The 23364-nt window shown below is 57.0% G+C and overlaps 1 protein-coding gene across 1 annotated transcript in view; it reads left to right on the top strand.

Moving 5' to 3' along the window:
- Nucleotides 1–2423: 2423 nt before the first annotated feature.
- RBFOX3 (RNA binding fox-1 homolog 3) overlaps nt 2424–23364 on the top strand; it is a 437228-nt gene continuing 416287 nt past the window's right edge. The window contains exon 1 of the mRNA XM_039226511.1: nt 2424–2971. The gene's annotated coding sequence lies outside the window, so the exon portion shown is untranslated. The remainder of the gene's footprint in view (nt 2972–23364) is intronic.

Below are 23364 nucleotides of genomic sequence, written 5' to 3'. Positions count from 1 at the left end.
GGTTTTCTTTTCTTTGCAAAGTATGTACTTATACTAGTTATCCGTACTACATGGCAAATTACCCCCAAACACAGTTTTGTGGCTTAAAACAACATTTCCTATCTTACAGTTTTCTGTGGGCCAGGAATCTGGTAGGACTTAGCTGGGTGGTTGTGGCCCAGGATCTCTCATGAGTTTGCGGTCAATGTATCAGCTGGGACTTGAGTGACTTCAGGCATGGATGGAGATGGAGGATCCGGTCCGAAGCTCAGTCATGTGGTTGATGGCTGGAGGCCTCCCTTCATCACCACGTGGGCCTTTCCATATTGCTGCTTGACATGGTAGTTGGCTTCCTCCAAAGTGCTTTTAATTATCTAATCTCAGAGGGAACGATCACCTCTTTTGCCATATCCTATCGGTCACGCAGACCAACCTCGGTAGGGGTTGGGGACCACACAGAGCGTGAGCACCCGGAGGGAGCCACACCGCAGGAGGCTGGCTGGCACAGCACTTGCTCTGAGTGTCACCCATTTGTTGTTCTGGTTTCTGTGGTTCACCCACAGACCTTCTCAAGTATCTGGTGGTCTCTGTCTGTCCCACCACATTGAAGAGTGAAGCATGCAAGCTGATTGGAGGCTGTGTGTATGTGCTTGCATGGGGAGCTTGTAGATGGTCTTTATTTGGGTTCTTCCCAAATTGAGGATTTGACGGCAAGCAGTTAATTTGGGAGGTGAGAGAAGGCCCAGGTGGGTAGTGGCTTGTGGAACACAGACGGGAAGGCCAACAAGAAAGGATGTGTTATGAGGCCAACCACTGCTGTGTGTTTGGAACTCGATCCTGCACAGGACTCTGAGAAATGGGGCAAAACACACCCCTCAGAGCTACCCCGCCTGCATGATGATGAAGCAGTGGCATTTATTCCCTGACTGATTGAGGGCTATGGGGGAGGGTAAATGTCAGGACATGTCTACCTGCTACAAGAGGGCAGAGCAGTCTTCTGAGGTTTCAGAGGAGCCTCCAGGCCTGAGATGTGGGTACCACTGTTGGGAGTCTACAGGAGCACTTGGCAGTGGCTGAGGTCCGAGCACTGACACTGGCCATGGGCTTCACTGCAGGGTGAAGGATGCACGACTTCTGCTTTCTAGGTCGAGTCCCGAATGTCAGTGTATTTGTAAATCTTGTCTCTGGAGGAGGTGTTAAGTCTCTCCAGAGAAGGAACCTGTGATGTTTTGTGTAGGGGGGGGTTCAGGTCTGGCTTCTGGTGTTCTGGAACTGGCAGGGGAGTTGGCTGGGTGGGGCTGCCACTCTCCATATGGACACTTCTATTCAATCCTCTTCTGTTTGGCACTTTGCCCAACCCAAACCTCCGAGAGCTGATAGCCCTGAGTCTGGGTCTCTCTTGTTCACTCCCCCAAGAATGAGCCTCAGGTCAGCCCTCGAGGTCGGGGAGGGGGGCACCTCATTGCATGGGGCATGGGCAGGCTCCACGTGCCTCCATCGGACCTTGCCACATCTGTGCCTCACCCTGCCTTCCAAGCATTCAATTTCCATGATTTGGGGAAGTTCTTTGAGCACACACTAGCGAGGTGCCATCCCCCGCCCTACCCTGCAGGTCATGAGCTTTGTCCCGGTCCTCGCCAGGTGACCCAGCTCTCTCAGCCCCGGACGTCCTCACGGCTGGGGATTCTGCATCTCTCATTCGGTGTGTGTTTCTGCTTCTCCACCTCCTTGCTTAGGGGACGGTTGACAGAAGGCGACAGTGGAAAAGTCTTATTCCCCCGTTTCAATATCAGTCGTTCACAAAAGTTCTTTCAGTCCTTGGGAACTTGCTGTGACATTTCCCTTAGAAAACTGGTTTTCAATAACACGGCTAGTCAACACAGAATTAGATCGGCTCTTCCGTGCTAAGAAACCCAGACATCTCATGTCTCACCCCAATCCAGACTTACTTCTCACTCACGCCAAGTCCGATGTAGGCTGCGCCGCCCTCACCCATCCCGTGGCTAAGCCACCCGTAGTGCCACTCCGCAGCGGCCATGTGGGGCACGCTGGGGTCGCTGTGGTGTGAGCAGGTGGACTTCAGAGCCAGGACCTGAACTGTCCACGACCCACCCGCCTTGCGGTTCCTGCCGGCGTGGCAGGAAAGCCGGGAAACCAAGAGGACGCATGCGCACTCGGAGAGCACAGGGCTCCGCCCCCTGTGAGGGAGTCTGGGAAACCTCGAGGAGCATGCGCACTTGGAGAGCACTGGGCTCCGCCCCCTGTGAGGGAGTCTGGGAAACCTCGAGGAGCATGCGCACTTGGAGAGCACAGGGCTCCGCCCCCTGCGAGGGAGGCTGGGAAACCACGAGGGGCATGCGCATTTGGAGAGCACAGGGCTCCGCCCCCTGTGAGGGAGGCTGGGAAACCACGAGGACGCATGCGCACTTGGAGAGTGGGGCTAGGGCGCCCGCGGATCCCGCTAGTCCAGTCGTCACCTCCGGGGCGCCTTCCAGCCTTAGAATGAGGAAGGGCGCAGACCCAGGGGAGGTAGAAGGGCCTGCGGCGGGGACACGCGGGCCTCCACTGCTGCCACGCCTCCTTCACGGCCGACGCGGTGCCCCTGGTGTCATTTTGCCGCTCAGGGTTTGCAGAGCCCAGAGAGCTGAATGTGTAACTTCGCCCCCTAATTCTTCGGGGACCTGCAGTGGGGAGGACAGCGGACGTCTGGCGGGTCCTGACTTTCGGCCTGGGCTGCTGGCGAGACCTCCGTCACTGCATGCGACCCTCACACCAGCCTGTCCCGCGGGTCTGTCCCTCGGTCCATGTTGGCCATGAAAAGAGCTCGCCCCGCGTGTCCCCAGCGACGCTCACCGGTGAGCCTCGTGGTGTCCTGGATGCTTCGTGTCGCCGACTCGGAGGTCCGCTTCTCCTGTAGGACCCGCCCTGCCGACCCCCGCCGCACCTCCTGCATTCAGCGCAGACCTGAGCGGACAGCGCCAAGGCAGCGGGGGTAAGGCCTGGATGAGGCTTGTGTGTTTGCGTGATTGTGGGCTTGCTGGGCGGCAGTCACGTGCGCTGGTGCCCGGACAGCTGGGGAGGGGGGTGTGTGCGTCCTGACACAGGCCCCCTGGGCCTCTAGGGGCCGAGTGGTCGGCTCACAGTTCTGCGCCATGGCAAGGACAGTCTTAGCCGAGATGCTGTGGGACCGCCCCTCAGGATGGGTGTCTGGCCCGCCTCTGAGCTTGAGCGTGGAGACGCTCTATCCCCGGTCCCCTCCGTGGACCTAGGCACCAATGCGGCACCAGCCTTCAGACCTTGGCATGGCAGAGGCTTCTGTGGGTATGGGCAGTCTCTGGGGCATTGGGGGTGGGGAGAGCCCAGCAGAGCTCGGTTGTTGGGGGGCGGCGTGGTGGGAGAGGCCGTGGGCGTTATACTTTTGTGTTGGTAACGTGCTGACCTTGGCTGGTGAGGAATGCTTAGCACTGAATAGGATTTGGGGGCAGGGTCAGTTGGAGTTCATGATAACTGAGCCTCCTGCACCCCGCTTCGTTCCCCATTGCCCTCCCCACTGTCCCCACGGCTGGGTGTGGGCTCCCTGGCCCTTCTGTAGGTTTGGGGAGCAGTGAACAGGGGTGGAAACCCGTGTTCCTTTTCCGATTTTCACATGCACGGCATGGGACAGAGGATTGTCCAAACGTGGAATAGAGGAAACTGCCACAAAGCCTACTTTTTGTTTCAACAGCTTGGTTGAGATATAATCCGCATAGCCTACAACTCATCATCTGCAGTGTGCGACTGCGTGGCTTTGGGAATGCTCCCAGCTGTGCAAGGACCCCTGCAGCAGAGCAGTAGAACTTTCTAGCCATGACTCCCACGCCTCCCTCTCCCAGGGAGCTGCCGGTCTCCACTCTGTCTCTGGATTGGCCTTTTCTAGACGTTTCCCATCTGGGAAGTGGTCCCCAGATTTCTCAACTCAGTTTCCCGAAAGGAATGTGGGGGTGGCCTTCCCTCCTCTCTTGGCCTTGCTAGTCCTGTGCTGGGAGGCCCCCACCCTGGATGAGGGAGCCGGGCAGGAGGTAGGGGTGGGGCAGGGTGGCCCAGGTGGTTGGCGAGTAGAGTGGAGGGTTGAGATCAGTGTGTGTGAACCCCGGAGGTCCCCAGGTCCTGGGCTGTGCCGGTGTCTGGCAGCCCCGTTCATCTGAGGAGGCAGGGCCCGTGGGCTGGGTGGTGCGTGTGGCCTGTGCCCATTGGGTGCCCTCCGGACGTCTGCACGACCCGGGTTCCCCGAGCTGGGGCTCAGGGCACTGACTACAGACTTGCCGGCACCTGGTAGTGACAGCGTGGGGAGAGGCAGCTATGTTTAGCGATAATTACTCTGTCTTGTGCAGAGGTATTAAGGCATCCTCTCTGGCAGTAGCGGGAATTAGCTCGAGGCTTCACTGACACAGTGGCAGTGACTGCTGCCGGCTTGTCCTGCTTTTGTTACTGACGTGGGCTGTGTGGAGGCAGGGAGGGGGGCAGGGAGGGGGACAGGGAGGGGGACAGGGAGGGGGGCAGGGAGAGAGAGAGCTGTTTGCTCTCAGAGAAACGTGTCATCCTGAGAGCCTTTACCGTGGAGGTGTGTGTCGTTGCTCCTCAGGCAGACACCCTCGGAGGGATGCTGACCAAAGCCATTCATCAAACACATGTTTATTAAAGGCGCCTGATTGCCAGACACGGTCTGGGGGCTGGAGCCCCAGCCCAGCTGTGAACAAAGTCCTTGCTGTCATTCTAGCAGAGGAAGATGAGCATCACACACACAGAGCAAGTGAAAACAAAGCCAGTTCGCATCAGGCAGCTCTTGTGCAGAGGCCTGAGTGAGGCCAGTGAGTGACCTGGTGCAGAGCATTCCAGGAGCTGGGTCAGCATGTGCCAAGGCCCTGTGGCAGGAGGGAAGGGCAGTGAGACAGGCCTGGAGCAGAGCCAGACGTGAGAGAAGGTGTCAGAGGGGAGCACATGGCCAGATCGGGTTTAACTCTTGGATCACAAGAACTCACTTTCTCCCATCCAGGTACTAACCAGGCCCGACCCTGCTTAGCTTCTGAGATCAGACGAGATACAAGAACTCACTTTCTGTTTTCACGTCTTCCACTTAATCTCATGTGTAACGAGCAGGTAGTAAAATGCGTTGATCTGAATTAAGCCCATGGTTTGATGAGTTTTGCCCCTTTATCGTCTCCTTGCCTCCTACCCACAGCCAAGGTGTCCTTGGATCTGATTTCCAGCACCAGATAGTACGTTACATTCTAGAACTTTATGCACGTGGAAGCATACAGTAGGCAGTCTTTGGTGTCTGGCTTCATTCGCTCTCTGGAGCATACTTGAGGTCCTTCCCCGTTGCGGGGTATGTCAGATGCATGCTCCTGTGCTAATACCGGATGGTGTTCCACGGTGCGATGGACAGGTCCCAGCTTGTTTATCCATCTTCGTGCTGACCGACGCTTGCTCATAGCCAGGTTTGGGATCTTACGAGTCAAGCTGCTATGCACATTCCCACACACGCATCTTTGGCCTTCTCTCTGGGGGCGGAGGGCAGCTGTCGGAGGGTTTTGAGTGGAGGAAGGTCCTGATCCGACCTGGGCTGGGCTCTGGCTGCCGCGCTGAGAATAGAATGCAGGGGCGGGTGGAGGTGGGGCCCCCTGCCCAGCACCCCTGCAGGTACGCGATGTGGGTTGAAGCACGTCAGTGCCTGTGCCCCAGGTCTTCCCTCTCGGTTCGGGGATCTGGATGCTTGCAGTGTGAGTGACTCCCCCTCACCCCCCAAACCACAGCCCCGGGTCCCTGCAGGGAACATTTATGTCGGAGTGGCTGTAGGGGAGCAGAGAGGGCCTGCGTGCATGTCAGTTCCGTGATGCATCGGGCCTCAGGCCCCTCGTTAACCCCTGCAAGGTGAATGCCGTCTGCTGCGGTAGGAACGTGTGTGCCCCCAGATTCGTGTGCTGAGATCTGAACCCCCAGTGTGATGGTGTTAGCAGGGGGCCTTTGGGAGGAGCTTTGGTCATGAGGGTGGAACTCTTATGAATGGGATTAGTGCCCTTAAATGAGAGACTCCAGAAGGCTCCTTCATCCCTCCTGTCCTGCACGGACATAGCAAGAAGATGTTGGCTATGACTCAGGAAGCGAGCACCCGTCAACACCGAGTCTGGCGGCACCTTGATCTAGGATTTTGAGCTTCCAGAATGGTGAGGAGTCGTCTGATGTTCATGGGGCCACCCAATTTATGGCGTCCTGTTACAGCATCCGAGCGGACTGAGACGCCATCCTTCGTAACTAACCGCAGGCTGCATATAAGAGATGAAGGGAGGAGGGGTCCATGCTATTCTTTGGACCTTTGCGTCTGGAGACAGGGCTGAGACCTGCTGGGCCAGCAGACCCCGAGGACGGGTTGGGACTCCCTGGAGGACCCTGGGGACGGGCTGGGGCTCCCTGCAGGATCCCGGGGACAGGCTCCCTGGAGGACCCCGGGGACGGGCTACAGGCTCTTTGCCTGGAGGTGCTTGTGTTTTGGGAAGAAACACTGGGAAGAAAGGCGGGGATGATGAGCACGTGCAGCCAGCACTGTCACGTGAGGGCCTTGTGTTCTTTCTGCAGCATTACAGCAGAGGAGGGGCTTGGAGCACAAGCCGTCGTTGCTGGTGGTTCCTCGAAGGAGACCACTCTGATAGGGGCCGTGCGAGGCCTGGAGGAGCAGCGGCCGAGATGCTGAGCGCGGCATTTATAGGAACCCGGGGAACCTGGGCTGGGGTGATAGGCTCCCTGGGGCTCCCGGTATGAAAAGAGCCTCCCTCCACCCGCCGTCTGCTGGCACCTTTGTGTGTAGCCTGCTTTGTCTTGCTCCTGTGGGTCTCTGCCCTGACTCGGTTTTGCTCCTGACAGCCTGGTCGGCCCGGGGCTTCATGAGGTTTCACGCACCCCAACCCCAGGTGAGTAACAGGGACTTTTCATCATCGTGTTTCCTGACAACACCTTCGAGGGAGCCGTCAGTTTCTGCCCGGCACCCGGGATACGCAAACTCTGCTTTCAAGCACAGCCCAGGCTCGGTACACGTGACAAAAGACGGAGGCCGAGTTTCCTAAGAAACAAATCAAATTGTGCGTTTTGGGTATGGAACGAGCCAGGTGGAGGTTTCTTTTTACAGGCAGGAGGTGGGGGGAGCAGGGAGGAAAGATACTAAAAGCACCAGCAGTGAGAGGGCAGGGGGAGCAGAGAAACTGAGGGAGGGAGGGAGCCTGTGAGAGGTGGGGGGGGAGCCACTCTGGATGAAAGGGGCAGATGTAGGGAGGCAGCTTCCACAGGAGGAGCAGGACCCAGTCTAAGGGACCTCTGGGCCTTGCCGGGGCATCTCACCACTTCTTCTGCCTCCCCCCATCTGTCTGCCTGCTGGGGACCCCTCCCCAGTTAGCAAGGCTTGGTCTCAAGAAGCCAGTTTCAGCGGGGGCTCCCCCCCCTCTGTGCCTCCCTTCACTCCTGCCCACGTGGCACTGCATCCTTCATAAAGGAGGTCATCGTGGCCCATGGGAGCTGGATAATGTCGGGGGGCAGGGAAAGCAAAGTGCCCAGTGCCTGGGACCCCAAGAAGCAAGAGAGAGCAGAGGCAGCATCAGGGAGCTAAGCAGGGCGTGAGAGCCGTGGGCACCCTTTGCCTGCCCCTGGGGTCACCTGGTCCTGGAAGCTGTCCCCAGCACCCTCGGCTCACCCCAAGCAGGAGGGCTGGAAGCAGTGACCAGGTGAGGGGGCAGCATGACCGGGTGAGGCCGAATGGGCAGGGTCCTGGCAGCTGCCTGGCGGTGGCTGATGCGTTCTGACTCTTGTCCGGAGGCTGCGTGAGGCAGGGGCAGGCCTCCAGGCCCCGATGGTGGTGAGCTGGGCAGGGCCTCACTTGCACTGATGGTACCCCAGTTACAGAGAATTCCTAGCGCCTTTATCCCGCAAGGCACATGGCGTGAGCTCGGGGCGTGCGTGGGCTTGCGCTGGCTCCTTCTCTGGCCGTGGTAGTTGGGGTTTTCTCCTGTACGTGTCTGTGCAAATCCGGGAGCACAAAGAGCTTTCCTTATCTCTGATGCAGATTCCTTGCACTGGGACGGTTTGGGCTGCTTCTTGGAAGTAGCTTCTTACCAGTGTGTTCTTTCTGTCTCTCTCTCTGCGGTGCTGATGGAAGAGGTTCCCGCCCCAAGTCCCCAACAGAAAAGTCCATCAGGAAGCAGTGTCTCACAGAATCGATGCCCTCCTTCCCCTAGGGTGGCAAGCCCTCTAATTTTACCCCTTAGCAGTTTCCTGTGGGTCGTGAGCCTGTTCTAGACAATGATTGAAAAAAATTTTTTGTTCTGTAGTCTGAGTCTTGATTTATGTCTCCAAAATGCCAGGTGGGTCAGCCCAGCTCACAAGGTGGGGCTCGAGAGATACCGACTGAGTAGCAAAGAGTTCAGTCTCGCCCAAAGAGGGGTCTGAGCTTTGCCCTCAGCCCCTGCAAGCCCTGGAAGGTAACCTCTAAGCCCTTGGAAGGTCCTGGCCTCGGTTTGCCCTGGGGAGTGAGGGAGCTTGGGCTGCACCAATGAAGTGACGAGAGGTGGGGCTTTGGGGCACAGTGTCACGTGACATAGGTGGGGGCTTTTGGTCACGTGGTATCAGCTTGCCCTCCAGAGGGGCTGGGGCTGAGGTCAGCTATGTGGGCCCTGAGCCATGGGTCTCTGTGGAGGACCCGGGTGCTTGGGGGTGCTTCCCTGGTGGGCCGTGCTGGGCTCCTAGTCGCACGTGCGGCCGGGGAGCTGACGCTGTGCTGCCCCCCCCCCCCCGGACCGGGCCGTGGAAATCGTGTGTTGGAAGCACCCTGTTCAGTTCTTCCCTCCGTTGACTTCAGTTTGTATCCTGTCCCTGTGACAAACCGTCGTCATGAGTGTAACAGCTTTTGTGAGCTCGGTGTATCCTCCTAGCAAATTCTCAAACCCGGGGGAGGTCTCCTCACTTGCACTTGGTGTCAGAAGTGAGAGTGGTCAGGGCACCTGGGGGGCTCAGTCGGTTAAGCATCCAACTCTTGATTTTGGCTCGGGTCATGATGTCACAGTTCGTGTGACTGAGCCCCATGTCAGACTCCATGCTGACAGCGAGGAGCATCCTCTCTTTCCGTCTCTCTCTGCCCCTCCCCTTCTCATGCCTCTCTCTCTCTCTTTCTGTCTCTCTCTGTCTCAAAGTAAATAAATAAATATAAAAAAGGGAAGGGAGGGTGTTCTGGAGGACTCTTCCTTTTTTTTTTTTAAATATTTTATTTTTTATTTATTTCTAGGAGAGAGAGAGAGACAGCGTGAGCAGGGGAGGGTCAGAGAGAGAGGGAGTCACAGACTGAAACAGGCTCCAGGCTCTAAGCTGGCTGTAAGCACAGAGCCCGACGCGGGGCTCGAACCCACGAACCGCGAGATCATGACCTAAGCAAAAGTCGGACGCTTAACCGACTAAGCCACCCGGGCGCCCCACTGGAGGACTCTTCCTGACTTCACGCGGGCGTTACCGAGGGTTCCCTGCGGTCTCTGCACCCCTTGCTTGTCCTGGACTAGGTAGCTCTGCACCTGGTCCCCCCACCCTCACACTGGAGCCAGCGTGAACTTCCGGCACAAGCAGCCCTCCTTGTCTGCCTGCCGAAACTCTCCGCTGGACGCGTCTGCTCGACTCTAAAGCATGTTCCCCAGCAGAACCAGTAGCGCAGTGTGGCTCATGCTGACCGCCGCCCCCTCCCGTCAGCCCTGGCCTGCGCCCTCCCAACTGTCCCCGCCCCCTGTGGTTTGTAGAGCACACCTGAGCTCTTACCTGCACTGGACCATGCTAGGCTCTTGGGCTCCTTTTCCTGCTTTGAGTCAGTGTCAGCTCCTCGGGACGGCTCACGGGGCTCAGAGAGGTGTCCCTGCTCGTTCACCGTCTCAGCACCCATGCACGGCCTTCCCAGCGCCCCCCGAGTGGACTCACACACCTGCATTGTCCCCTCACCTCTCCGCCTTCCGCACTCTCCATGTTGGACGTTCCTCCAGGGAAGGAGCTTTGGGGGTTTATCTGCAGTTGTAGATCCTGTACCTGGGTCTCAAGCCTGCAGGTGTTGTGTCAAGAGACCCTTCACCACGGCCACCACACAGCCAACTCCCCATACTGCTAGCTGGTGCTCCGGGCCCCGTGACCCGACTCCTCCAGAATCTGGTCCCAAGCACGCTCCTGGGGGGTCCTGCTCCATCTTCCGGCCCCTCGGGGGTCCAGGTGCTTTCCTTCCCCTTCCCTGGCTGGGGTATGCGGTGACTTCGCCCAGTTATAGGCCGAGAGGCCAGGAGGGCAGGTGGAGGCAGATCTGGGTTCAGCACAGGCGGTCTTGTGGGGAGAGAGCTCTGCATGGTCTTCAGGTGAAGAGAAGGTACGCTTTTGTGCGCATCCGTGTTTGGTGTTTGTGCTCCAGAGGGTTCCTGCTGCTCCTTTATTGTACTCTGGAGCTCTGCCACGGCTGTCTGCATCACGGGTGGTGGTTCTTTCCTTGTTTTTATTGTTTTTTGTGGGGGAAAACGAGCACTGAGACCTTACTAGTCCGCCATCTTGCTGACATCATTGAGGCCTTTTCCCCCAGTGGCCAAGCACGTGATCGATCTTGGTGAATATTCCGTGTACAGTTGAAAAGAATGAGCATCTGCAGTTGTTGGGTGTAGCATTTTATAAATGCTAATTTGGTCAAGGTGGTTGATGGTATAGGTCAGATCTATTTCCTTACTGATTTCTGGTTGACTTGTTTTATCAGTTGCTGAGGGAGGGCGTTAGGATACCTGACTGTAACTGTGGGTCTCCTCCTTTAATTCTTCCTGTTTTGGCCACTATTTTGAGGCTCTGAGGGTAGGTCTACATGCCCTTGAGTTTTGTATTTTCCTAACAAATTAGCTGTTTTCTGTCATTATGCTGAGTCACTTTTTAGCTCTATTAACACTCTTGTCTTCAAATCTAGTTAACTTGTGATTAATATAAACTTGATATAGCCTTTCAATGCCTCCTGCTTGCATATTTTTGACCATATTTTGCCTTGAGTCTGTGTCTATCTCTGCAGCTGACAATCTCTGCTTTTGTTTAAGAAAATTTTTATTTTTGAGAGAGAGAGAGAGAGACAAAGTGTGAGCGGGGGAGGGGCAGAGAGAGATGCAGACACAGAATCCAAAGCAGGCTCCAGGCTCCGAGCTGTCAGCACAGAGCCGGACATGGGGCTTGAACTCACGAACTGTGAGGTCATGACCTGAGCTGAAAGTTGGATGCTTACCTGACGGAGCCCCTCCAGGAGCCCCAATCTCTACCTTTTCACTGGAGTAAGATTTAGTGCGTTTACATCTAGTGTAATTATTGTTAAGGGCAGAATTAACTCTCTCATTTGACTTGGCTTTCTGTCCGAGTTCTCCGGTTCGTGTCCATTTGTACCTCCTTTCGTCCTTCATTGTGGTTACTTTTGTTTGCATTTGTTTCCATTCTAACTTGTATGTTTTGAAGCCTTGCCTGTCGCACTGTTTTTAGTGGTTGCTCTCGGGATTACATTTGACTTTTTTTTTTTTTTAATGTTTTTTATTTATTTCTAAGAGAGAGAGAGAGAGAGACAGCGTGAGCAGGGGAGGGTCAGAGAGAGGGAGTCACAGACTGAAACAGGCTCCAGGCTCTGAGCTGGCAATTCAGCACAGAGCCCGACGCGGGGCTCGAACCCACGAACCGCGAGATCATGACCTAAGTGAAAGTCGGACGCTTAACTGACTAAGCCACCCAGGCGCCCCAATACACTTGACTTTTAAAGCCATGGACCTAATAATGTGAGAAGTGATCTTTCCTGTTTAGAGGGGAAGATGTCTCCGAATTGAGCACTCGGGCACTTCCACGTCTGGAGCTTCAGGAGATGAGAAACTAGCCAGGTGCCGAGAGCATCCTGGAGAGAAGGTGGTGTCCCAGAGGCCAAGTAAGGAGAGGCTTCCAAGGAGCAAGCGGGCTAATGATCATGCCCGCGTTGCGGGAGAGACAGGAAGGTGAGGGCTGAGGACGGACTGCCGTGTTGGAGGGGCAGTGGTGATCACGGCAGGTTTTGTACAGACAGTGGCCTTAAACTTGCTTAGAGTCTCTTCAAGAGAACACGGGCAGGCATGACGTGGGACCAGCACATACAGACAACTCTTGCAAGGAGTCTTCCTGCCGGGGGAGGAGAGAGTCCATGCGGTCTGAAAGACTGTCGAGGGAGGCCTTCAGTGTCGCTGTTGCCGGCAGATATTACAGCGTCTTTCTGTGCTCATGGGAGTGACTCAGAATATGGCAAAAAATACATTATCACAGAGCCCGAACCCTGTCTATGCTCATACGCATTCTTGGGTACGTGCATAAACGAGGTGTGGGTAGTTCAAACCCCAAGTGTTACCAGTGGTTGAGTTTCAACTGTGGGATTATGAATGGTTTTTTAGATTTGTCTCTGTTTGAAAAATCTGTACTTTATACTTTTTTCCCCCTGAAAGAAGCTCGTTTAACATTAACAATAAAAAAAGTGAGATGGGAAAGATAACTAAGTTTACCAAGAAAACCCGAACGTGGTCTTCTTGTTTCCCTTAAAACCACGGTTTTCTGTGGAAAAACAAAAACAACCAAAAGCTGTGGCAAAAAATTTAAACAGTATAGAAAAATTCAAAAGTAGGGAAGGGTTCCTGGCTGACCCTCTCCCGTAAGTCCCTCTCTTACGTTATGCATATCGTTCTGGAACTTGCTGGTTTGGTTATAGTTCTTTTGTGGACATACTGGTGCATCAGCACATAAAGGTCTCCCTTGTTTATTGGGTGGACACCCCCCCCCCGTATTGCTGGATGGATTTCTGCATGAGGAATTGTCAGATCAAAGGGACGTGTGACCAAAAATCGGTAAACTTCACCGAATGGCCCCTCCACAGGGTTTTACCAATTTAGTTGCATCTGCTGAGTATCAGAGAGTGTCTTTTTACTCGTTCCTTTTCGAATGCTGTGTATTTTAAATATTTTTGCTGCTCTGATGCTTAATAACGGTGTCTTGCTATCAGTTGAGTTTCTGTAATTATGAGTGAGAGGAACGTCTCTTCCTACGTGTAATAACCATTTATATCTTTCAGTGCAGTTGTTTCTCTGTGGGTTCTTTGTCCTGCACTTCCTGGTTTGCCAGAACTTTTTATTTGTGAGGGAAATCCATCCCTTAGAAGTTGTTCACAACTAAAAAGTTCTGGCAAATCAGTAAGTAAAGGACAGCCAGGGGCCTTTTCAGTTACAAGCGTTTTCCTTTTTTGGCTTCTGTGTTTTACCTCATATTTAATTATTTCAAGATAATTTTAAGAGTTTTAAGGCAACTCATTATGTTACAGTGTCTCTAGCAAAGTGACTTGGCCTCCATTTTCCCTGGCTTCACGGTCTGTGCCCAGGGGGACGGTCTGGGAGGAGGCAGGGAGGGCACATGGCCTCGCCCAGCCTGAGGAACCCCTGGATGCCAGGCGCTGGGCTTCCCAGGCTCCTTCCCAGCCGCCGTCTCCAGCCTCTAAGAGGATAGAAACTTCTGGTGCCTCTGAGGACTTGCCTCTCGTTGCAGGGCCTTCCTGGAGCCCTCCAACCCTTGACCGTGCCCCCGCCCCGAGCTCCAGGCTTGTCTCCTCCCTACCTCACAGTTCAGACCTGAATTACAGCAGAGAACGTGGGGAATCCGTGCAGGCCATCTGTGTCAGTGTCACTTTCATAGTCAAGGGCACAGCTGAAGTCAAGGAGGCGTAGACAGTAAAGGGCAGGGTGGGAGGCCCGGAAGTCATGTCCCTTGGTGCCCAGCGCTGACCCCCTCACGGTCCCTGCCCTCTGGGAGTCTGCGCCTCCTGTTTCTTGTTACCTGCGCTGACCGGAACCCGGTGGGTACTTTGTGAACCCTCGGGGCTGGGTGGTCGGCCTCGCAGGCTGGGCCCCGTGTCCAGTGAGCCCAGAAGCCCACAGCGGATGCGGGGTTCGTGCCTGCAGGGAGCCGGGGGGGCCCTCCCACCTTTCCTGCCTGCTGCCAGTGGCTCTGAGGGTGCGCCGCGCAGGGGCTGATCCACGGTCACGTGCAGGGGGGTCTGCTGCTCCCCACCGAAGATGGAGCTGGAAGCAGCGCTCCGGGGAGCGTGGGAGAGGCACGTGGTCGTGCTGGGCTCAAGGGCGCCTCTGACCGACGCCGAGGGCGGCCAGCTGGGTGAGCCTGGTGCCGCAGAGGCCGATGGAGAGAAACTGGCTCAAGGGTTACTTCATGGGGTTTTAGGTGCTTGGACGGGGGCCACAGGCCTGCCTCGTCTTAGTGTGAACAGGGAGCTAAGTGGGAGAGACAATTTAAAGACCAACAAAGTACCCGTCTCAGAGTTCTGTCGGTGCGAGGGCGGTGCGTCAGGGCCGCGGTCAGGAAGCTGCTGGTGTCCAGGGAAAGGCTCGGAAGGGAGAGGGAGCCTCAGCTGAACCCCAAGAGCTGGTCCTGGTGCAGTGGGGAGAACGTGGCCGCACCCCCCCTGGCGCTCGTTACTGACTTTTTTTTTTTTTAATATTTTTTATTTATTTCTAGGAGAGAGAGAGAGACAGCGTGAGCAGGGGAGAGTCAGAGAGAGAGGGAGTCACAGACTGAAACAGGCTCCAGGCTCTGAGCTGGCAGTCAGCACAGAGCCCGACGCGGGGCTCGAACCCACGAACCGCGAGATCATGACCCAAGCAAAAGTCGGACGCTTAACCGACTAAGCTACCCAGGCGCCCCATCGTTACTGACTTTTAATTATGGTTCTAGAGCATGTGCCCAGGCTCCAGCCCTGGGAGTGTGGGGCAGACAGTCACTTACATATACGTGTACACATATACACACACACACACACACACGTGTACACACACACGCACACACACACCACTGCTGAAGTCTCAGTGAGGCCAGGGCTCTCCCTGAAGGCTGGTCGTGGTACTTGCTGGGCCCACATTTGGCCCGGTGCCCCCTCTGTGCTCCACACCTCTTGACTGGGACCCCCCCTGGGGCCAGGCGGCTAGGCAGCAATGGGGCGGCCTCTGCGCGTCAAGGACTGGGTGCCCCTGGGCAGGAGCTGCTGTGGCCTCTGCCTGTTCCTCCAGCCCACACGGTCTGCTTCCTTCACAGTGACTTACAAGGGGCCGGTGGATGCTGTGTCCTGGGGGGGCTGCTTGGTACTGACAGCGCTCTGACCTGTCCTCTGCCTCCAGCCCCAGTGCGAGGATTCTCACGTGCACTGGGAGAGATGAGGTCATCCGGTAGGGAGGCCCAGCGAGCGGTGTGTGTGTGTGTGTGTGTGTGTGTGCATGTGTGAGAGAGAGAGAGAGAGCGAGAGAGCGAGAGAGAGAGAGAGACAGCATTGACTCTCCCAGGCCAGCTCCGCCCCATTAGTGAGCTCCGAGGGATTATCTTTCTGATGAAGCGAGGTGAGGTGAGCTGCCCTATTTGGTACTTCGAGGGCCAGGCTGGGACCCCTCCTCACCGTGGCCGGCCCCACTCTTGTCGGGAGTGTCCGCAGCCCTCCGCCTCACCGTCCCAGCAGGAAGTGGGGAGAGCGCTGACCTCCCTTTCCTCTGCCCTGCCCTCCCCTTCTCCTGCCTACAGGGGCCCACACAGCTGGCCTTGGGGTTGGTGGAGCCCAGTCCCTTTGGCTGGTGGCGGCCCCAGCCTGCTGTCCCTTCGGCCACATGGTCCTCTCTGCTCCGTGCTTGTGCCCCCAGAGTGCCGTGACCCCGAGCTCATCCGTGGGCGGTGGCTGAGGCTGACTCCCAGCCCGGGGCCTCGCCAGTGAGCCTTTAGGGACAGGCCTGGCGTCAGCTACTGTTCAGAGCTCTGGGGACGCGTCCTGGTGACGGGAGAATGTGGCTCCTGCAGGAACGGCTTCTCAGAGGACCTGTTGATGGTCTCTGGGCAGCGTCAAGCTGAGCAGGCAGAGCCTCATCCCAGACGCCCGCATCTCAGGGATGGGATGAAGGTGCCTGTTCGCCTCCTTCATCCCCCTTGGGACTCAGGGGTGTCTGCATCATGCGTTCCCGGGAGTCCACGGCCTTCCGGGCCCTCCCACCTGATGCATGGCCTGGCCAGCAGCGACGCTGGTTACAGGGAGGGGGGTGCATGCAGGTAGATGCTGGGACCTGCAGGGGTCACGGGTAGGACTTTGCCTCGCTGTAAGGGGTGGCCGCAGGGGCCTTTGAGGGTGGGGGCTCGGTTACAACGGGCACCTTGCCCCTCGGCCCCTCCCGGCTCCTCCCCACCCCCTTGCCCCCTCTGCTTCCAGGGCAGCTCTGGCCCCTCCCACGGGCTGGGACGCAGACCCCCGCCCTGTGCGGGTCCCCACGGCAGAGAACCCACCCACAACGGATCAAGGCCGTCCATGCTTTCAAATATTAAATCTGTTCAGAATATTAAATAATTTCCTCTTCAATGATCCCAGTAAATTTAATTAGCGCTCTTCTCCCAATAGAGCTGTCTCCTGGTTTCTGAAAGCCGCTTCACGAGGAAGGGGGCTCAGACTCCTGCGCCGGGCGCCGCTGGACTGTCTCCCCTGACAGCCCCCTGGGCTGTGCGCTCTTCAGCCGCGGGGTTCCCGAGCCGGGCGGGGGTGGACGGTGGCCCGTCCTCTGACGCCGCCAGCACTTACAGGGGGTCTCAAGGGAGGCTGGGTTCCTCGGGCCCTCAGGGGCCGGGAGGTAACAGGAAGTCGGGGCTCTCCCTCCCGGACTCCCTCGTGTCCTCTTCGACGGCTCGGGGCCTCCTGCCCCGTCTGGAGCCTGCCCTGAGGGCCTGACATACTTAGGCTCTCGGAGGCTCGGTTTCCTTATCTGCAGGCCGCGGGAAACAATGCCAACCTCACAGCATTATTTTTTGAAGATTAAATGAGAAAACGCATGTTAGGTGCCTAGCACTGAGTAGGAGTTCAATAAATATTACTTATTTTGTTCTCTTCTTCGCACGAGTCACAAGCTTTAAAAATACAAATTTTGGTGATGAAACTTCCAGAACTTCAGTTCAGAATAATAACCCTCGGGGCACCTGGGGGGCTCAGTCGGTTAAGCGTCCGGCTTCGGCTCAGGTCATGATCTCACAGTTTGTGGGTTCGAGCCCCGTGTTGGGCTCTGTGCTGACAGCTCAGAGTCCGGAGCTGCTTCAGATTCTGTGTCTCCCTCTCTCTCTGACCCTCCCCTGCTTATGCTGTCTCTCTCTCTCTGTCTCAAAAATAAATAAATATTAAAAAATTAATAAAAGAATAACAACCCTAGGTGCAGGCCTTCTGAGGAGAGCCTGAGGGAGGGCTGGGGTGTGCCTTGCGGTGGTCCCTGAGCCCCGAGGGCGCACCCAGAGCTCCCAGCGGGCGAGGCACCAGCACATCGATTTAAAAGCCTGATCTGAAGGGAACATCAAGAGGCTGGACCTGCAGCACATCGCGGGATGTTGCCTCCTGGAATAAAGCAAGCTGCCCCTCAGACGCTCCTCCGCAGCAGTGTTTTGAGTCCCGCTACTGAGCGACAGATAAAAACAGCAGCAGCAAAGACGCATCTTCCCCCCCCCCCCCCACCGCTCCGCAGCCCGGTGACAGGTTTGCATCATCAGTGCTGTGTCAAACCAGCTCATGCGAGGTGCTGCGCGCAGGCTGTGCTCCCCTGGGGCGCTCGTCAGTCTCCCCGTCAGATGCAGGGGAACCTTCCCAGCCTGCAGGCGGCTCCACGCGTTTATCAGGGATGCTTTCCATTCCCCCTCCTCCTGCAAGCGGGCGCTCCCGCCTCTGTAACATTTCTAATCAGATTAGAAAAACGCTCCTTATGTTTTTCTTGATTACAGATACAATTCAGGTTCAAGGTAGGAAACTCAGTATAGACGGTAAAGTTCAAGAACAAATAAAAGAAGAAATCACCCAATATCCGTCTGCAGAGGGAATCGCGGCCAGCTCTACAGGGTGAGTCCTTCTAGCCTGTTCTGGAGGCTGAAGGCATGTAATTGGCACATTCTGGTTTGTAGACCTTTTCATTTGATGGTGTACAAACACTTCGCAGCGGCATTCGATATCCTTCTACAATAGGATTTTTAATGAGTGCGCAAATTATTTACCGACCCCCCCAGACCTGGACACTTAGCCTGTTTTCAGTCTTTTGATGCCATAAGCCGCAGATATTCTAGCACACAAATCTTTGGAGATAAATCTTTGCATTTGCTCCTGAGTTTCTCCTTAGGGTAAATTCCTACAAGTGGAATTGCTGAGTTAAAGGTTAAACACAATTTGAGAGCTTTTGATCCAAGTGCCAGTCTGCCCTCCAGGAGGATTACCCAGCTGCGGATCCCACCAGCCAGCGCGCACGAGGGTCACTTCCCAGCAGAAGGGCCGGATGTGGTCGGCAGCTTCAGAATCCAGCTGGTGGAGAAAAACGCAAGTGTGTTTTTGTTTAGATTTGCGTTGCTTTGGTGACTGGTGAGATTAGACACTTTGCCACCCTGGAGTCCTTTTAAAGTTGGCTTCTGTGAATTGCTGGCTGTGGTCTTGTCCTGCGCACGTGTCCCTGTCTTAGGCGTGTACAGATGGCGCTGGAGAGGGGCAGCTGGGGGCTCAGTCGACTGAGTGTCCAACTCTTGCTTTTGGCTCAGGTCGTGATGTCACGGTTCATGGGTTTGAGCCCTGCATCGGGCTCTGTGCTGACAGTGCGGAGCCCACTGGGATTCTCTCTCTCTCTCTGCCCTTACCCTGCTGCTTGCATGTTCTCTCTGAAAATAAACTTAAAAAATAAAAAAGAAAAAGATGGCGCTGGCAAGGAAGGCGGCCATGAGCGCAGGAGCACACGTGGAAAGGTTCTTGAAGGGTGGCAGGGCCGCTCTGGGGCGGATATTTCTTCGTGTTCTCAAAGTGCTCACCACGTGGCATTGTCATTTAGCTGTTCGCTGATCTGCCTCTGCAGCTCATCACCCAGCGCCTGGATGGCCGGGTTGACCCCTTTTCACGCCCGTCACTGGTGCTTGAGGAGTCCTTGTTGAATACGTGAACAAGCGAGGGCCTGCATGAGGAGTGTCTTTGGGTAGAAGGCAGCTTAGGATTTTGCCTGTTCCTTCAAGCGATGCTCCCGGAAGGCCCCCCGAGTGTCGGTGGGGCAAGTGGCAAAGCCTGGATGGAGGCAAGGTGAGTGTGACTGTCCTGTTCAGAAAGCACGGGGGGTGGCGGACTAGGGAGCGTCTGCCTCGTGGGTACACGCTCTCCTTTTGGGATGATGGAGGCGTTCTGGAACTCGACAGGGTGATGATTGTACAACATTGTGAATGTTCCAGATGCTACTGTACTTTGAAAACGGTTAATTTTGTGTTATGTGAATTTCACCTCAATTAAAAAAAAAAAAGGGACAAGGCCGTCCTCACTAGCCCTGCAGCCAGCCACTTCAGCCTGCTGTGCCGTGTGTCATGACTGCTGGGACTCCGCCGGCTGCGATGGAGCAGGGCAGGGGACGCACTCGCTGCCGGGCTGCTGTGTCGGCCCTGAGGTCACGGGTCAGCCCTGGCCCCGCCGTCCAGGGGCTTGTGGGGACAGACGAGCTGGGTCTGCTGAGAGCTGAGCAGAGGGCACTTCTGGGCCAGTGTCAGTCTGGGGTCCAAAGCCCGGGCCAGGGTTTGTAGCCCCTAAGCCTGTGCCTGTCTAGGGCCACAGAGGTGGGACCCTCCGGGTGGGTGGGATGGGGACAGCAATGGGGGCTGGGGCCTGGCCAAGGAAAGGTCACTGTTCTTTTTGGAGCTGGGCGGTGGGGGTACGTCTGCAGGGGGCTTCTAAATGCTCAAATTCCCCTGTTCTTGGGGACTGGGCCCAGCGGGGAGCCTTGGGCAAGGGGCAGGCCTGAGAACAAGGTTTTCTTCGAGGAGAAACTGCCCAAGGGGCAATGGTGAAGCCCAGCCTAGAGGGGCCAGGGTTTCGGGGGCCCAGGGCCCCAGGTTTGACTTTGAACTGTAAGCGAGTGGACTTCCCGTAGGAGGAGTGGAGGGAAGCGGATCACCGGGAACTGTAGGTGGCCTACCTGTCCCCCCGCCGCCCCCAGGGTCAGCGTGTCACGTAGAATGGTGAGGTCTGGCTCCTGGAGGTGCCTGGGGGCTTGTGGGGTCTGGCCCCAGCCCTCAGCAGAGGAGAGAGTGGAGGCCTGACGATGGGAATGTTCTGTTCCTGGCCGGCAGGTGGTGAGGCTGGGCTGGGTGCCCAGGCCCTCTGTACCCGGCCTTGGGGAGGCCACCTTCTGGCTCTGGGAACTGGCTGCGAGGGTTAGGAGCCTTGTAGCTGTGCTTGGCCGACAGTCCCTGTAGGTGGATATCTCATTTTTGTCACGGGGACCTCTGTTGTGGGTGACTCCAGGGGCCAGCTGTCTTGAAGGTGCACGTGGGGGACAAGGAAGGAGCACTGGTCCGAAGAAGCTGGGAGCTCAGGGTCCTTTATGGCCACCACAGGGACAAAAGAGACCCAGTGTGGCAGAGGTAGGGCCCCCCGCGCGGGCCCGGAGCCTCGCTGCGTGGCCGGGCGGTCAGGTGGCCTGTGTGGCCACAGGTTTTCCGTTTTGTCCGAAATACATCAGTGCTCTCAACCCAGCCTGTCCTGCAGCTCCGGGCAGAGGCCTGATGCTGGGACGAGGCAGAAATGTGGTTCCAGTTAGGATGGGGACGGGCCTCCACACAGAGCCTGCAGGAGGTCAGAGGGAGGTGGCCGAGCTCCAGGAGCTCACCTGGAGATCCAGGCTCTTCTCTGGGGGTCCCCACACTTCAGGTGCTGTCTTCACACGTTTGTTCTCAGAGGCGCCCCTTTGTTAGTGTTCCAGACCTCTGGGGGGGAATCGGGAGGTGAGGGTGGGGTCAGGGGTAGGGGTCTCCCCTCCCCTTGAGGGCCTGACCCACAAGCTGTAGGTGCCGCTTCTTCTTACATCCCATTGACTCAAATATAGTCACGTGATCACACCTAGCTGCAAGGGAGGCTGGGAGGTGGTGTCCCTATTGTAGACCGTGGTGAACCAGCTAAACATCGCGGTCTGTCATCACGTGACATGAACACCTTGTGTCGCATGTGGGGAGATGCTTCCTAAGCTCTCCCCGGGGACGGCGATTCTAAGGGACTGCCCGTTTTCATGCTAAATAGGCCTGGGGGCTGGTCCCCCAGGACCACGAGTTTGAGAATCCATTGCACTCCTGTTCAGTCACTGCAGTGAGCTGTGTCCCACTAATAGTCGATGAGATTTTCTTTTGCCTGAACAACCACGAAAACGTAAGCAGTTTCTAGCCCCCCAAACACCCCTTTGTTCCCCAAAGTTAGCTTCTCTGCTGGTGGTAGCAGATGCTCTCTGTTGTAACCAGGGGCCACAGCTGTCTGTGTGTGTGAGCGGCAGCAAGCCCCCTGCCCATCTCCCCAATTCGCTTATAAATCAAGCGCACGTGTCCTTACGGACATCCATGGTGGCCTTATCGGTGACAGCGCAGGCTGGAGATGGCCCAGATGCGCATCGGTAACGGTAAGCCAGTGGTGGTGCATCCAGGCAGCGGAGTACCTACCGCTCGGCAGCAGCCGGGAGTGAGGCACGGGTCCACACGGCAGCAGGCCTGCCTCTCCAGGGGCCGATGCTAAGTGGAAGAGGCCAGACCAGATAAGAGAGGCTGTTCTGAATAATGGTATTTATGCAAAATTCCAGAAAACGTGGAGTGATCTAGAATGACAGGAGACAGGGCAGCGGTTGGATGGGTGGTGGTGGGGGAGGCAGGGGTGGGGTGGGGGAGAGAGCACAGCATGCAGGAGGAAGCTTTCTGGGTGACAGACTCTGCCTTCACTGTCTGGATTGTGGGGATGGTATCACGGGTCCCTTTCGAGCCGCGCGGTTTGCCCTCTGGCAGTGACTGCTCCGCAGGGCTGAGGGAGCCCCGGGGTGTCTCTTTCTCCCGGGCACTCACCTGTTCTTGAGGCTTGTGATCCAGTTTCCTCCCAAGGGCCCCACCGCCTGATGTCATCACCTTGGGGGCTAGGATTCAACCTGTAAATGTGGGAGGACACACATTTCTTCCCCTGCATCGTGTAACCGCTTGTCGGTGCCCGGCCTGTCCTCTCCGTGCTGAGGCAGCCATCACGGCCTCGGTCCTTTCCGGAGGGGACTCCCTGGGGCTGGATGGACACGCCACGCGGGGGGCCTGCTCTGGGCATCCAGGCACCGTGAGCTCCCTGGAGACTGTCTGGCGACTTATCCGCCGCCAGCGGGAAGCTCCCTAATCTGGGCTGGCGCTCGAGCGTCTGTGTGCTTCCTCGAGCAGGGGACATCCCTGCCTGGGCGGAGGCGGGGTTCTGGGGGTGGGGCGGGGCCGCCACGCCTTCTGCTCTGGCTGGTGCTGTGGGCCACCGTCTTGGGCTCCAAGTAGTGCGCCACCTGCACGGCCCACCCACCAGGCTGTGTGCGCAGCAGTGTCCGGGTGGCTCTGCCCAGTGGCAGCAGGTCCTGGCCTAGGTGTAGAGGCCAGGGGTCTGGGGAGCAGGGCCTGCGCCCTCAGCAAGCGCAGGATTTGGTTCCCTATAGTGTCCCTGGAGGCGGCAGCTGTCACCCCTGTACCCACCTCGGTAGCACATGGCCTTCTGCTCTGTGACTGTCCTCACGTGCTCTCGACGCGGATCTGGCCCTGGTCCCGCCCTCTTCTAAGAATGCCAGACGTACTGGGTTAGGGGCTCCCGTTGTGACCTCATCTCACCTCAATGACATCTGCAAGGGCCCTGTATCCAAACAAGGTCACGCTCTGGGCTACACGGGGTTAGGACTTGGACGGCATCTCGTGGGGCACAGTCAGCCCTCGGCAGCGTGTACCCCACTGCGCTGTAGGTGAGGGGTTTCAGGCCCACATTGCCCACGGGATCGGGGTGCCCAGTCCTTCACGACACAGTCACCGGCCTCCCGCGCATCCCACTCCTGCCTGTCCCGTGAGACCCTGGGAAGGCCCCGTCCCCTCTAGTCCTCGGTTTATTCATCTGTAGAAGCACCTGCTCGGGGCGTGTTCGTGGGGGAGTTAATGAGGTTCGATGCCGGGCATAGGGTAGCGCTAGGAAAATGTGTCTGAGCAGATCGGGCGACGCCAGTGGAGAGCTCTGAGGGCCCGGTCCAGGGCATGGGCGGTGTCCCCTTCGGTGAGGAGGAGCCGCAGAGGATTCTGCCGGGGAGAGCAGGCTGTGAGTGGTGTTTTGGGGGCATCCTGCTTTTGGGTGTTAGGTGTGCAGGAATGAGGGGCGGGAGCCGAGGGTCCGGGCTACGGCCAGGGCATGGGGTTGGGAGGACCGGGCACAAAGTACAGAAGGGGGTGCTAACGTGGGGGGCAGGGAGGTACGGGGATCGCCGGCTGTGGAGG

This window comes from Hyaena hyaena, unplaced genomic scaffold (genome assembly GCF_003009895.1).
Source record: "Hyaena hyaena isolate Hyena2069 unplaced genomic scaffold, ASM300989v1 scaffold_21, whole genome shotgun sequence".
NCBI lineage: Eukaryota > Metazoa > Chordata > Mammalia > Carnivora > Hyaenidae > Hyaena > Hyaena hyaena.
The sequence above is the reverse complement of the archived record's forward strand: the minus strand, read 5'-3'. Positions and strand labels throughout refer to the sequence as shown.